The sequence below is a fragment of the Drosophila rhopaloa genome, unplaced genomic scaffold (assembly GCF_018152115.1).
Source record: "Drosophila rhopaloa isolate 14029-0021.01 unplaced genomic scaffold, ASM1815211v1 contig_178, whole genome shotgun sequence".
NCBI classification, from domain to species: domain Eukaryota; kingdom Metazoa; phylum Arthropoda; class Insecta; order Diptera; family Drosophilidae; genus Drosophila; species Drosophila rhopaloa.
Window position 1 is genome coordinate 594,170 of NW_025335059.1, and position 15,259 is coordinate 609,428.

Below are 15,259 nucleotides of genomic sequence, written 5' to 3' on the forward strand. Positions count from 1 at the left end.
CCGAAAATGCATTTTCACATGCCGTTGCAGGCAAATATATCTCATAGTTTTCCACTTACCTTGCAGTTGTCAACTCTGACATTCCGAATTGCCCGCCGGATGGATTTGGGGATTCATAAAAAATGTCACAACTTGCATTTTGTATTTTCTTTGTATTTTTTGCACAGATCCAGTTCAACACTTGTGTATCTGTATCTGTATCTGGCGTAGAGAGAACATTATCTTGTATCTTTTGCGCCTTTTCGCATGTATCTAGACCAAGTGCCGACAGATGAGTTGAGGGCTACCTAGCTGGGAGGTAAAAACGGGTTCCCATGTGTGCGGTAAAGTCCATTTCCATTACCATTTCCATTCTTTGTGCCACCACCTGGTAATTGAGTGCAATAGCCGGCCGAAAGGTGAGAGGCAATGATCGCACCGAAAACAGTTAGTTCCGATGCCAATAACCCGGGAAAATGACGCACTCACCGCGGCAGAATTCACAACAAGTAAATCGTAAATCTTGGCCACTGTCCAGATATAGATATATCAGTATTCTGAAAGAGATATGCGCTCGCGGCACTGCGCCACCTTCTAAACTGGGCTGACTTACGTGCTACGTCGCCAGATAGATAAAGGTATTAAGTATTTATTTATAATTGTCGTATAATTGTGGCGCACACTAAGCGCCCAAAATAACACTTGACTCAAATCGGGGGCAGTACTACCGGGGGCTTCGCACCAAACTGTTTTTTGTGGAGCACCGCCGACAGATGGTTTCGGCTTTTAATTGGATTGAGCGGTGAGCAAAGCGTTCTACGAGATACAAACGTGGATAGCAAGTGGAAAAGCAAACAGCAAATAGAAAACATTACCCACACTTAGAATTAAGTACTGACGTAAACCCTTAGAACTTGGGCAATGGCATAGATAATTTAACCCAAATTTACGGGTTGAAAGAGTTGCTTGAATTTGGGGAAAAATTTTAACTGGGTAAGGTATTTTTCTTAATTATAGAACTATGACTGTTTGCCTGTTTAAAACAATATTCCTGTCTAATTGATTTAGCACGTGTCATTTCATTGTGTTAGAAATATTTCCTACATATTGTAATATTTTTTAACTGCTAACAGTGCATAACAACAAAACATATTTGAAATTAACTAAATCTCAATTTGGCAAATGCTATAAATATTCAGGAAACCAGTCTTCCAAAAAATGAAATGTCAATCTGTTCATATATTAATTTACTGTATTGTATAGAATTTTGCTAACAATTTCATAAAAACTAGATTTTAAGGCGTAAAAAAAAACTTTGCCTCAAAAATGGTCATTCAATATGAACATCTAAGCTATGGGTTTTTTCCGAGTGCAGTGTCGTTTTATATTTGTTCTCACACATCTGATAACAAGAAGCGGAAACAGAGAGCGAATAATTTACGATGCTGGAAGCTTCCTTCTGGCCTCTTGAAGCGTTGAGCAACAAGTGGCCAAGAACTCCTCCACTTTGGAGAACTCCACTCGACATCCAGCGCATCAGCACTTCAGCACATCAGCCTCTAATCACATTAGCACAGTGGCCAACAAATCGCCATTAGAATGATGGTGCATAATTATGTGACCCCAGCAAATGGCCATTGTCTTGGCCGGAATAGTTGGCCAGGAATCAGAGGTAGTGGTTCCCAGCCACCGGTGATGCCAATGGGGCGTTGCACAAGATTTATGACGCCTCCGAGCTTCCGCTAACCATAGCTTTGGCTTTAGGTTCTGCCTCCGATCTGGCATCTAGTATTTAGTGTCTAGTATCTAGTATCTGGTTATATGGCATCTGGGTCTAGGTCGTCGGACTGTCTGAGTGATGGCTGATGGCTCGGCGGCCACATTCGGTGCTCAGTCAACTAGAAATTCTTTGCCATCTATTTCTGTTGCCTTTTGCGGTTTGTGTGTCGTACTTATATATGCCTGTACTAGAATATATATTCGACTCTATATATACTCGTACTTTTTTGGGCTCGTCGTGCTTTTTAGCATAGAGCCAATTGCAATTTATCTAACGCCAGTGCCCAGAGAGGAGGGAAATAGAAAAATTAGCTAGACGAAATGTAAATACCCTTTTTGATTTCCGGATGTTCGATCTTCGACGGCAAACTATAAGTTAATGCCTGCAAACACTTTGTTAATGTCTCTGGGAAGTGAGGAAATTAATGGGGTGCGCTGAGGAAGATTAAGTTGAATATAATTAGACAGTATTGATGGGAAACACTTTGGGGATTTCGAATGTTTAAAATTAGTCAATTAATTAAACATTCTAATGACATTAAAACATAATTTACAAAAATGTAAAGCTTTTTAATGTAATCTTGAAACAGAATGGAACAGGTGAACTTAAACTTGAACTAAAATAACGTGTTTCATACCAAAAATTGCACAGTCTTCTAAATTATAGTTAAAAATGGCAATTACGTTTTCAATATTTGTTTTCCAAATGATGATTAATGAAGATTTACGAGTCACTTGTCCACAATACACCCAGGTATAAATAGCTGGTTATAATCCAGCAATTTTTCTTTTTAATTAACTTTGGTTTTGAATTGTGCTTATTCGAATTGAGCCCTAATATTTAAATGATAAATTATTATTAATATTGTTCATACATTTAGTTTATTATTAGGGGTTTAATTATCAATATTTTGGAGAAATTCTTAAAACCCTATTGTCTTAAGAATAGTTGGTCTAATAAGAATAATAGATTCCTTGAGGTATTTGCTTTTCTATCTTATTTGTTGACCCCGATCTGTTTTAAGTTTTGAGGATTTCAAACCTTTCGTAAGTTTGTAATAACCCCTCCCACAAAGCGTATTCAAAATGTGGCAGACAAAATGGGCTGAAATTGGGGACAGACAAATCTGTTAGCTTCCCTCATCGCCGTGCATTTCCCGCCTTCTGACCCAGCACCTTCCCCCCTCTTTTCCACCCCAGTGCAACAGGGTCTTATTAGAAACTCGTTTCCGTCCACCTTGGCTTTTTCTCTTATTAGCTTCTTAGTCAATTACTATTTTAATGCAAGCTTATTAAGTGAACACCCCCGCTGCGAAAAGCAAAAGCTAAAAGTGAGAGGAGAGCAAGCTTTGATCTCTCTTTGGTCTGTTTACCTTTTCATAGTGCAATCAGCTGTTTTAGCTTAGTGAGAGCAACTAAGTAGCGCGTGAGATGGCGAGCGAGAGAGAGTGCGGCTGAGAGGATGTAACTGTTAAGCCAGCTTTGGCTAGTACTATACTTTTTTGTCAATTGATTGACAACAACAATTGCAACTAGAGAGCGCGTTTTAACTGTGAACGAGAGTATTTTGTAGTTGTCGCTGCCGCGGCCCGGTCGCTGCGCTGCCCGCGCTCTGCCAGCCTTTTCAGATGTCTGCTTTCAGTTTTCCGTTTTCTGTTTTCAACTCAGTTCAGTTGTTATCGAAACTTGGCGCTGTCAAGTTTGTACGACGCGGTCGCTCTTTCTCTCCCTGCTTTTTGGTGGGTTGTTGCTCTCTCCATGAGCTCTCTCTTTTTTGGGGGCTCCCACGCGTGCTCTTCCCTCAGAATAAATCGTTAATTTGCGATTCGCAAAAATATCGAAGAAAATGCAAAAGTTTAGAGCAATAATCTCGAAATAATCGCAGTGCAGTGCAGTATCTATAAGCAAGAAAATCAACGACACAAAAAAGATACACTGGTGCAATCAAGAAGCTCACCGTGCGTGTGTGTGTGTCTGTGCTCAAGTTCATGGTGTTTGTTTGGTTGTCAACAACAATAACATAAACAACAAACTCACAAATTGCCCAGGGAAATTCCTAAGTGAAAATAAACCTAATCTAGGCATCCCTAACTAAAGACATAAGTGAATTCACATAACTCATAAATTGACAAGCAAATTTCCTTAACAAAAAATTAAAAAAAAAAAACAAAATACACAACTAGTTTCTAGGTGGAATTTTTCCCAGTAAAACTATCAATCAAAATATGGGTATAAAGTCGCATTTAGGGTCTTTGAATCAATCTTATCAATACAAAAAAAGTTCCTGAAATAATTCCCTATGAAATTTGTGCTTTGAGAACTGTAAATTTTATTTAAATAAGTATTTTCTGAAAACTCAACACAAAAAAATTTGTTTCTTAAAATTCATTAGAAATAATTTAAGCTCCCCAAGGAAAACTTTACTGATAAAAAGTAATTTAAAAAAATGTACGGGGAAATGCGTTTCTCAAAATTCCGCAAGTTATCAATCCGTAACAATGATCATGTAAACAATAATCGACAGGGAAAATTCTTCGCTAAAATGGGGCAAAATCAATCTTCAAGCTTCTATCAATCTTGAGAGATGTTCTACAGCGCGCCAAACACGGCCAACCATGAGATACAGATATACGCCGTGTACCCAAATGTCGAACAAGCTGTTGCTATATACACACATATGTGGAGAAAGATAAACAGGAGTTAAAGCCCCGGTTTTCCGCTGATTGCAGTGTTGTTCAATTTGCCCCGTCTATCTGAGTGTCCATCTCTACCTCGTGGCGTCACCGGCGGTCGCGCTGATAAGCACTGATAAGCCATCTAAAACGTTCACTATCTCGCCCGATTTTTCGCTCTCTCAGGGCTTTGAATTCAAGCGCTAAATTTCTGTTTTTATTATTTCAACGCTTTGTCAGCGTTTCTTCTGGTGTTTTTTTGTGTGTCTGTCTTTGCCGGCGACCTTAGACATCATCAAATCAAATGTTTTGCCTCCATTTTGCGCGTTTAATTTGTCCCAGCTATATATGTATACCTTATATATAAATTAGATTCCCTCGCTGAACGTCGGGAAAAGTGCTTTGTGTGCGACTTTATCAAATATGCAAAAGCCGTGGTAATTAAAATGCAAAAGAAAACGCGAGTGCATAAATAATTGCCATCTTTATAATTGTATCTATTATAATTGCATTTAATTTAAAGCGGAAATATATACTCACAGCCATAAACAAGAGATTTTCCCATAACAAGGAGAAAACATAAAGCTATTAAAAAGTAAAAACAAACTACGCAATTATTGAATTTACATACAATCAAAGGCCAGGGTAAGTTTCCATTTAGTTGCGCAAAGTAATTAAATTGTATTTTGTTTCTACTTATTTCCCAAGAAATTACATATATACACTCCCCTCTCCACTTTTTTACCTCTAATTTTCTCCTGGCCAACTTACGCAGTTGAAAATCAATAAGCTTTGACTCTTGCTTATTCCTGGGTGAACTTGCCGACGTTTTTCATTAGCAACAGCTGATTGAACAAGCTGCACCCACCCACTCCCCAACAGCCGCCCGTTGCCCCTGACCAGTGCCACTCCCCCTCAGCGGACCTTCCCTCCTCTCCCTGCCACACCTTCATTTAGCGAACGCTTAACCTTGGTACGCCATCACACACAGTGAACACACATCGTGTAGAACAAAGGCTGATTTTTCTTTTGATTTGAAAAAGTGCGGACCCTTTAATAATTTCCATTTATTATACTTGTGGGACCACAAATTATCAGGGATTCTTAAATTAAATTAAAAAAATTGTAAACTTGGGACCAATTATAATTTTATAATGAGCCACAAAAAGCCAAAGCCTTTACTAAGCAATGTTTCAATTAAAGTATATTTTTCTATTTCTCTGTAAATGAACAAGCTGAATAAATATTTCGATGATAAAAGAAATAACCATATATTAATATTTGCATTAGGGTATTGACACTTCAAATATTTTACTTTTTTAAATTTAAATTGTCAATAAACAAACCATTAAAATGCCTATTTAGTACATATGGTTTAACATTTTTGGGAGTTTAAATGTTCACTTCTGAAGAGACCCTACTATATCCTTGGGCGGGGACGCTGCTTTCTCCGCTCGAGCGGTTTCTTGTTGTTTTTCTTTTCACTGGCCTGGCTTCCTGGCGCCTCATTAGTTTGTCTCCCGGTCTCCGTTTGTTTGCCATCGTCTCAGCCATGGGATATGCAACCCACTTCCGCTCCCGCTCCCGCTCCCCCTCCCCTTTTCCCACAGTCATTTCCACTCCCCGCTGATTGTCTCAAGTGATGCATTTGCTACTTCATCGTGTCAATCAAAGTTGAAGTCCCCGGGTGCAATGGACAGGGGGCGAGGTGAGAGGAGGCAAAAGGGGAGTGGCAGACAGTCATCTAATCAGGCCAAAAGTGAAGGAAACACGGGCCGCAATAACAAACCCAAACCCAAGTTAAAATAAAATCAGCTCTTGCATGTTTTGACGTTTCCAGGACATGCGTATCCTTCGGCTCTCTTGTGCAGAATTTCTCTTTCCGAATTTGTTCTCTCAATTTTTCTCCTAAAAGCTTTTCCCACGTGATTCTGCTCAGCTGTCATCAGCTGTACTTTGACTTTCAGCAAACTCCCGCAGGCGCCAAAGGAATTAAGCTTAATTCTATAGCTTTTTTATATCCTAAAGCTCTTTGGTGCTTCCCTAATGTCTTTAACCACCTGTTGATGTCATGTTTGGTGTTCTTCACTTCTTTAGAAAGTTTCTCTTCGCGGTAAGAATTTATGCAAATGTTAGATGCTAGCGTGTAGCTATAAAAAGATCTTAGATTGATAGGACAAAAAGAAACCATCAAAATTATCTTCTTATGAGAGAAGCGTTGTATCATTTTGGGGTTAACTAAATCGTTTGTTACAGTGGGAACAAAAATCTTAAGTTCTTTAACAAGAAAAACTTGTATACAACCATTAGGTTTATAGCAAATATTTGATATGGATAGAAAAATATGAACACACATTGTTCACTGGATATATGTTGTATCTATTTCTTAACATATTATGTGAGTACTGTGGGAAAAAATCAAGATAGCAATTGTTGATTTTTTATTCCCCTGTGTGGGTTTTCCTCACTTTTAGATAACGCTTTTCTCCTTACTTTCACTCCAATCTCTGTAGGCTGCTGTACTCCGCGTTCTAAAGTGAAAGGAATTCGGTTTTGGCTTGGAGTTGAGGCTGCGAGGCTTTCTAAATGATGATCACTTAAACGCAAGCACTTGCCATTCACAAATGCCTACGCTTGCCAGACATTGTATGGTACTACTTTTCTATATAGAGCAGCACCCACGAAAAACCACTGACCGACAACATTCTATTTCAATTAGTGTAACTGACCTATGCCATTTGCTGTTTTGCAATTTTCTCCGCCGCCGCCGCCAGTGTAGGAACATTAATCAGCACGATTTCAACCCGTTCGGGGTTTTTGTTTACACACACTGGCATTCATGCACAACTCCAGTCTAATGCCCAATGCCGGCGGCACTCTGGAAACCAAAATCCAATAGCCAACACAAACAGTCGACGAGTACTTAAACTCGTACTCACACAAGAAGACAGTTTGCCCATAAATATCGCGTGAAACTGCCGCATTGTTTCGTATTTCAGATTTCGATTTCAATTCGACCCATTGAGAGTTCGCATTGCTCGTACTTTTTGTTTGGTTATTCGTCTTGCTTTTGTTTTCTTGTCTAATGGTTTTTTAATATGCCACCAAAAAAAGGCAACAAAAATTATAATTTTCTATATTTATAGAGTGCAGAGGCCGTGATCATGTAGGAAATCTGAGTTTGTCACGCCTTTTGATTCGGTTTGCGATTTAAAGCTACTCAAAACAACATAGAAAAAAGGCTACTTTAAATTTACTACCTATCCTGTAATATGAAAAAATAGACATAATAAAAAATGTATTCCTTCGTCTCATATAAAATGCAAAATAGTTCAGAAATGTTTATTACATATTTGATGCAAGGAATAACATAAAAAATCCGACGAAAAGTTGTGCAAACATTTATGTTCTGCTAATCTGTGACATGGCGTAAAACGTACAACAATGCTTTTTAAAATTAAAATAATATTTAAATTCTTCCGGGTTGCACTTTTTTATTCAATTTTATATAGGACATCATTACCATTAAAATAATTAACCCTCTCTCACCGTTTTGGCCAACTCATTATCTGTTTGAAGTCCATAAATAAACTTTAATCACGCAATGTGTTTATCGTTTCATCGGTGGGGCATCTGTCATACATCCATCAAAAAAATATATATCTCATTTGATCAATCATAGTTAGTGCTGTTGGCCAGCATTTAATTGCATTCAATTTGTTGAGTTGTTGGCTACGATTTATGTAATAGTTGGAAATTTTGTAAATAAAAAGGGGAAGCTCCGACATTGTTAACGGCACGCCATATTATATTTAAAAACACAAACTCTCACACATACTGATATCGTTGCATCATGCCAAATATTTAATATTTGTAAAACGTCCTCGTTTAAACGGCGATTTACAGTTAGTTTGACCCACCCGCGGACCGGTTTATTACCATAATTTTTTTGACCATCTTTATTTCCTCTTTTTTCCAGTTCTGTTCTGTTTGACTAACTGTTATTTTTTTATTGCATTATTCACGTGCAAAACATTTTGTCAGGTTATTATACAATAAATGGTAAATAAAACAGATATGAGCGGGTGAAAATTTTTCGGTAGGCACATAAAAAGTCGTAAAGTCGTAAAAAGTGTGTAAACGTATTTTTTTCGCTCTTTAAGAGGTCAGCTTATTTTGAACAAACATTTGTTCGTGAGTAAGTAAAAATTGAATAATTATTTATTATAATTGTACGTGTGTGCTTAATGCGAGTTTTATGGCATCTGAACTTTCTATAAGTGGTATAGAAAGTTAATTTTTGTATATCTTTGTTTCCCTGAGCTTTTTCCCAGATGGCGCTAATGTTCACAAGGAGCTTTGTCCTGTTTAGAAGCCGAAGTCCTTCGGATAGCTCACTTGTTGCTCTTTTCTAGGTCTGAGTATAAGTTCAAAACAAATGTTGACCTTATGTGATATTTGTAAGAAACTCGCAGCTCTGCATACTTTTATTGATAAGCAGTCGCATATTTATAAGGAATTATTATTAAGAAAGAAATAATATAAATTCTTTGAAATTTGTATGAGTAAGAATATATGCAATTAGTCTTGTTTTTACGCAACATATATTAAAAATGTATTCGTATTGTGAACTTGTTTTTACAGTATCAGCTTCAGAGTGATATTACATTTTCGTGAAAACAAAGTATGGAAAATACGTCGCGTGGTACAAAACGTGCACAGCACAAACAATTACAAATAACAATCACGAGTACAGAAATCATACAACAACACAAAATAAAAAATAAACGAAATGAGTTTTACAAATGTCACGTTTTATATAATATTCGCTTGTTTTAGTTTTGTTTACCTTTTGGTTTGAACGAAATATATTTTTTGGCCGTATTAATATAAATTGCATCTCCAAAAACAACAACAAATTAAAATATACAGAGTACAAAGGAAATGACAATTGCTCGTTAAAAAAATCGACTTTAAAATGACTTTACCGTCAGCAGGAAATTAAATATTGTCAAAAGTTAAAAAACCCCCTTCGTATATAAGACCAATCAAAATAAGTGTCGATGGTAAAAAACAATAAAAATACCAAAATCAAACGTTGAAAACAAAAACCTTTAATAAACATGGAAGGATGCAAATAATATGTAAACCACATTGAAACGTGCGATCGATGATTTGCATTGAATTTTAATCAAAGAACCAAAGGAGTTGAATGGATAAATTTGCAACAATGCAACTGTTGAAAGATTAAGTGTATTATTTGTTTGTAAACAGAAAAACTCTTTTCTGATAAAATTATTTTTGTGATAGTTAAACTAATTTAAAGGACAACAATTTATAAACTCTAAACTAAAGTTTTAAGTACAGAAAATGTACTATAAAGTTAAATTAATTGTTCAGTTATTTACTCATACCTAAGACTAGGGGAAGTCCCCGATGGTCACGTTATCAAACCAGTTATTTATTTCTTAAAATGGGTAAAACTCAAAAGACAAATAATTTCCAGCACTTAACGGACCAGTGTAGATTTCGAGATAAAATAAATAAAAAGCTGTTACAAAGTAAAAACTGTGTCAATGAAATTTTCGTGGGGTAAACTGCAATTGTTGGTCATAAAACGGCAGGCAGACCTTAGTCTTGAGTTTACTAGCATGGTCTGACGTTGAGTTCCGAGTGATTCACGAACTCGTTTCGCAGTTTGGTTCCATCCGATCCATCGCCCCGAGGCCCATTGACTTTGGACGAGCTGTGAGTATCTTTTCAATAATTAGTTTGTTCGTTTGCCTCACTAATTATGCTGAAATATTCAGCTGGAAACAAGTTAAACTTGTCGTCTCGTTGCTGTGGCTTTGGCACTCATTTGATTGAGCTTAGAGCACACACACACCTCAAAGTGAATTCTTCTGAAAACGGTGTTAAATTTTTGGAATAGCTCTCTGGTTCTAGGCATTAGTATGCAGGGCATCGTCCAAAGTCGTGGGTTCGGGTTCTCGATGAGCAGGAAACATCCACACCCGGCACATGCCACACGACTTCTAGCTCTGGAGGTGCTATTTGGTATGGATGGCCCGTTGTCAAGTTAAAGTTGTTGCATCATATATGGGAGAGTGAGTACTTCCAGTGGGGATTTATGTTTGTTTTGATTGCCGGCAGTTATGAATGCACAGCAAGAAATTGGGTGGACTTATGGGTGGGATTTGGTTGTATCAGTATGAAATATGTAAGCTCATTGATAATGAACCACGTAGATAGTAAAAAATAGGTAAACAGTTTAATTTTTTTTCTTGGGACTTTTATAACGAACGACAAAAATTCACAATAAAATTGGTCGAAGATTTTTTAATTTTTAATCCAGTAAAATCTTTACTGATCAAACTGTATTTTTACTATTTATATTTTGGTGTTCCTTTGTTGTTCTATTTAGATATTAAATTTTTTTGACTAAATGTCTAAGCACTTTAAAAGCAACACCTCACATTTAATGTTTTGTTGTTTAAATGTAATCCCTAATCCTTCTTCAAAATATTTTTCCCACAGTCGTAAAGTATTGAACTTAAGCCTAAGTCATAACCATAACCTCCACTTGCTCCACCCAATTCCTGACCCGGCTTTAAAAGGTGCCATATCATTGGGAGTTTTCTAATCGGTCACTGCCCTGATTCCGTTTCTCTCATTATTGTGAAATGCATTGACCGTTAACGGGGCATTGGAATTTTATCGCATATTGTGTAGATTCTTTCATTAACTGGCTATACAAGCTATATATATACTGTATCATTGAAGTGCATGATTAATCAGAAATACAATTTTAACAGGCAGTCTTCATGGAAAAGTGAAAATCATTGTTCAATGTGTTTTGCAGCTTAGGCTAATGAAGCGCATTAAATGGAGCCCGGCTATGTGCGAGTGTGTGTGTGTGTATCTTGTAGATACTTGGCCAGACTTTGGCTGCTGCCATTGTTGGTCTTGTCAGCTTGTTGTCTGCGTTCTGAGCCAGTGACACAGAACGCCACACGAGGAGGCAAACCAAACACAGATGCCCGAGCAAACACAAGCACATCTGAGGAAAGTTCGGTTCTGGTCCGCTCGGAAAGGTTAATGAGTTATAAAACTTATGGCACTTACTTTGTTTAGTGTAAACGATACGCATTATTAAAATGCCTTTATGTGTCTGTGGGTCTTGTCTGCTGTTTGCTGTGTGTAATTTTCGTGTGTCAGATATAATTTGGCTTTAGTAGACTACCGCTTCAGATACAGATACAGATACAGTTTGTCTTTATGCCCGATGCTTTCTTGCGGCTTTTGTTACGCTTTCCAGAACATGACTCGGAATTTTCGGCACAGCTTTCCGTTCTTGCCTAATTCCACACGGCAGCAGCTTTCTTAACTGATGAATGAAGACATCTGCAAGCGGTCGCCGAAGAAAACATGGCTTAAATGGCATTTAAAGAGCAGAGCGAAATGGCCCCAGAAACTGTGTCAAACCTTTTGGGGAGAAGTGCAGAAGCCGAGCAGAAGCAGAACTGAAATAGAAACAGAACAATGCCAACGATGGGGCCAGAATGGGGGCCAACAAACGGGGCAGCATTTAGGCAGTCAAAAGGTTGCAAACACAAAAGCGTAACTGTGCAGCCAGATTCTTTTCCTATTCTTGTTGTTATTTTTTGCCGGTCGTAATTAAATCTTATAAAATGCCCGGACAGACGAGAAATAAGCTAACACTGTTGTGGCTCTACCTTTCTTTTTCGTGCGTTTGTGTCCGATTGCAGCAACATCGTTTTGGGCATGCTTGAGTTGCTCCTACAGTTCTCTTTATTATTACTTACCTTTTTTTTTCGTTTTCGGCTTGGGTTTCGGTTTTGCTTTCTGCTATTTTTTCGGTTCTGAAATACCCGTACTGAAAAAGGCAACAGCCCAACCGCATCACAGTCAAAGCCCAGCCTTAAAATATCCACTTAACAAGCGCAGCTGCAGCTTAGCCCTAAATGGGCGTGGCTAGAGCTTTAACCCCAGTCATCCGTCCACCCACACCTGACCTCCACCCCCCGCCCTCCCTTCGTTTAGAGTGTGTGGCAACAAAGGGCAGACAGGGGGCCACCTTGAGGTGCCACTTTCGGTTGGGGCCAATTCCAGATGGGCTTACCTAATGAGTAATGGCTTAAGGCGTCTTTGTATACCCTAACTAAACCATGAAACTAAGTGAAAACTTTAAAGAAGCGCTGGAAATATAAACTGTTTTACCCTTATTGCCAATTATCTTTAGATTATATGTTTAGCTATTATTCCATTAATAATACATGGCTTTATAACTTTCCCCATAGTTAAGGTAATTAGATTTTGGTTTAATTATGTGTCTAAATGTCAAACGTGATATATGAAAACTATTGGGTAAAAACACATTTATTATTATTAGCTTTATAATGCATCAGGAATTTACCCATTTATAACGTGTTCTTGCTAATGAGGTTTCTGGTGTTTAAGCTTTATTTGTGTTCATATTAACGTGCCTATTGGAATATGCCTTTAAATATATAATTCGTATATTTTAGGAATAAGAAATATTTCCCTGTGAATTCTCTGCTCTGTTATTTATTCTGTTACTATTTTGCTTAAAACATTTTCCTAAAGATAAGGGTATTCAAAATCACGCTAATCCCAAAGACTCGTTTTTCCAAGTGTGTATTCAGTGAACTTCATTGGGTTTGACTGTTCACCCCCAAACCAGATTGAATAGTAATGAAATGGCGTGGCTCGTCAGTTTGTCAACTGATGGGCTTGCAGACAAAGTGTTTTAGATTTATTTTTGCCTTTTCGGCTATTTCAGATGACGCGTTCTCGAAATAAATTCAACCCAAATTGAATAAATGAAGATGGACAGAGTCGCAGGAAATCTTTTAATTGGTTGATCGATGTCTATGCTATAATTAGAGTACAAATACCATTGGTTTTAAATACCTATATATGTTTAACACTGTTATTTAGCTTCATGCACATTTTACTTAGTTTTGCAAATTTATTGCACTCTTCACTTTGAATTTCCAACCAGCTGCGGCTAATAGATACATTTACGAACTGACATTCAGCGTTGAAGGCTTTTAGGTAAGCAAATTTATTGGCCCATTAAAAGTATTGTATTTCAAAGTCAAAATTCGATTCAAATTACCTTTCCCCATTGAGGGAATGCATTTGTTTAGGTGCACAGAAAAAAAGTTTAAGCACTAAATAGACAAGTTTATTTAATAATTACATTTAGTTGTTTTAAAATATAGTCTTGACAGCTTGAGGTCCAATATAAATTGCGTTAGTTTACCGCAATGCGTTAGAATATTCAGATGAAAATGCACTCGACAAATAATTTGTTTGGCTCTTGAAAACCTCCCCTTCTGCGTTGATGTAAATACGTCTGTTGTGGCCATTAAATCTTTATTTACAAACAATTTTTTGGGTAAAGGCAGGTACTAAAATTCTGGTAAATACAAATTTAATTCAATGTTGAACTTTTGAAATTTGAATTCTGTACTCGTAGCTAGAGAAGCTATGATACAATAAAATTTTATTGAGATTTAGAACGCCAGCTAGTAGCTATAAATGTGCCCGGCCAGCGACACTGACATACAGATATGGCAAATACTATATGGAATATGTTATATCGCATGATACGCCAAGCAAAAAGAAGCAGTAAGCTTATTGTTTTGCATTGTGTTTTTGTTTGGCTTTGCTGAAGCGTGACGCGACCAAGCTCAAAATTAAATTTTCAAAATGCATTACTGCAATTCCATATAAAGCTGTACAAATTTCTTATACAATATATTTTATTGCAATTTCAGTTACAACAAAAATGCTGATTGCCTGCAACTTCCGTTGCGGATTTGGTTTGTGGAAAAAAAGTGCATAATGTCGATAAATGTTGAAAATAAAGTGAAATAAATGCACTTAACTGGTGCTCGAAACCAACTGAACACATGAACAGCACTCGAAAGGCGAGCAGCAAACTTTTGTTGAGTTGGATTTCATTTCGGATCTGGCCTCTTGGCCAATCCACATGTGTTGGTCCGAAACATGCCGTAAAATTAATTTTACGCACGGCCTCGAATCATGACCAACTGAACATTATAGTTTATTTTATTTCTGCCGAAGAAGCTTGAAAAGTTCAGTGAGTGATTGAGTTTGCGTGAAGTTGTTGATCGGAAAACGAAACCCTTTTCACACCAATACACTTTGAGTATCGTAGGGCATCCATAAGTAATTGAAAGTTTGCAGAAATTGAGAAGGGCTGGAAATTACATTAATTAAAATGCAGATTATTTAAAAACAAAGTTATGTTGATTATTTCCATTCTGTGTGCCCTGCCTTCTTGTTAAATTATTAAAAATAACCGAATGAGTACAAATTTCGTTTTGGGTCTGTTCCAATTCAAAAAAAGAGGAACCCCTAAAGTGGGGCCCCCCATTAAAAAACCCCTTCAAAAGAAGGGGGGGGGGGGGGGGGGAGAAAAAAAATTTTATACATATTTTTATATAATAAATTATTTTTTTTTTTTTTTTTTATAAAAAAAAAAAAAAAAAAAATTTTTTTTTAAATTTATAATTTTAAAAAAAAAAATTTTTATAATATTTTTTTTTTAAATTTTTTAAAAAAAAAAAAAAAAAAAAAATATTTTTAAAAATTAAAAAAAAAAAAAAACAAAAAAACTATTTTTTTTTTTTTTTTTTTTTTTTTTTTTCCCTTACCAAAAAAAAAAAAAAAAAAAAAAAAAAAAAAAAAAAAAAAAAAAAAAAAAAAAAACAAAAAAAAAAAAAAAAAAAAAAAAAATAGCTGCCCTGTTTATA

At 36.6% G+C, this 15,259-nt stretch overlaps 1 protein-coding gene across 6 annotated transcripts in view; it reads left to right on the top strand.

Annotated features, from left to right (window-relative positions):
* The first annotated feature begins 3,367 nt into the window (after positions 1–3,367).
* Positions 3,368–15,259, top strand: part of LOC108041858 (extracellular serine/threonine protein CG31145) — a 69,904-nt gene continuing 58,012 nt past the window's right edge. For 2 of the 6 annotated variants that reach the window (XM_017119911.2, XM_044459121.1), the window contains exons 1-2: positions 3,368–3,497; positions 4,954–5,075. The gene's annotated coding sequence lies outside the window, so the exon portion shown is untranslated. Of the gene's footprint in view, positions 3,498–4,802; positions 5,076–15,259 lie in introns of all 6 variants that reach the window. The other 4 variants (XM_017119913.2, XM_044459122.1, XM_017119909.2 and 1 more) reach the window with 4 other exon arrangements.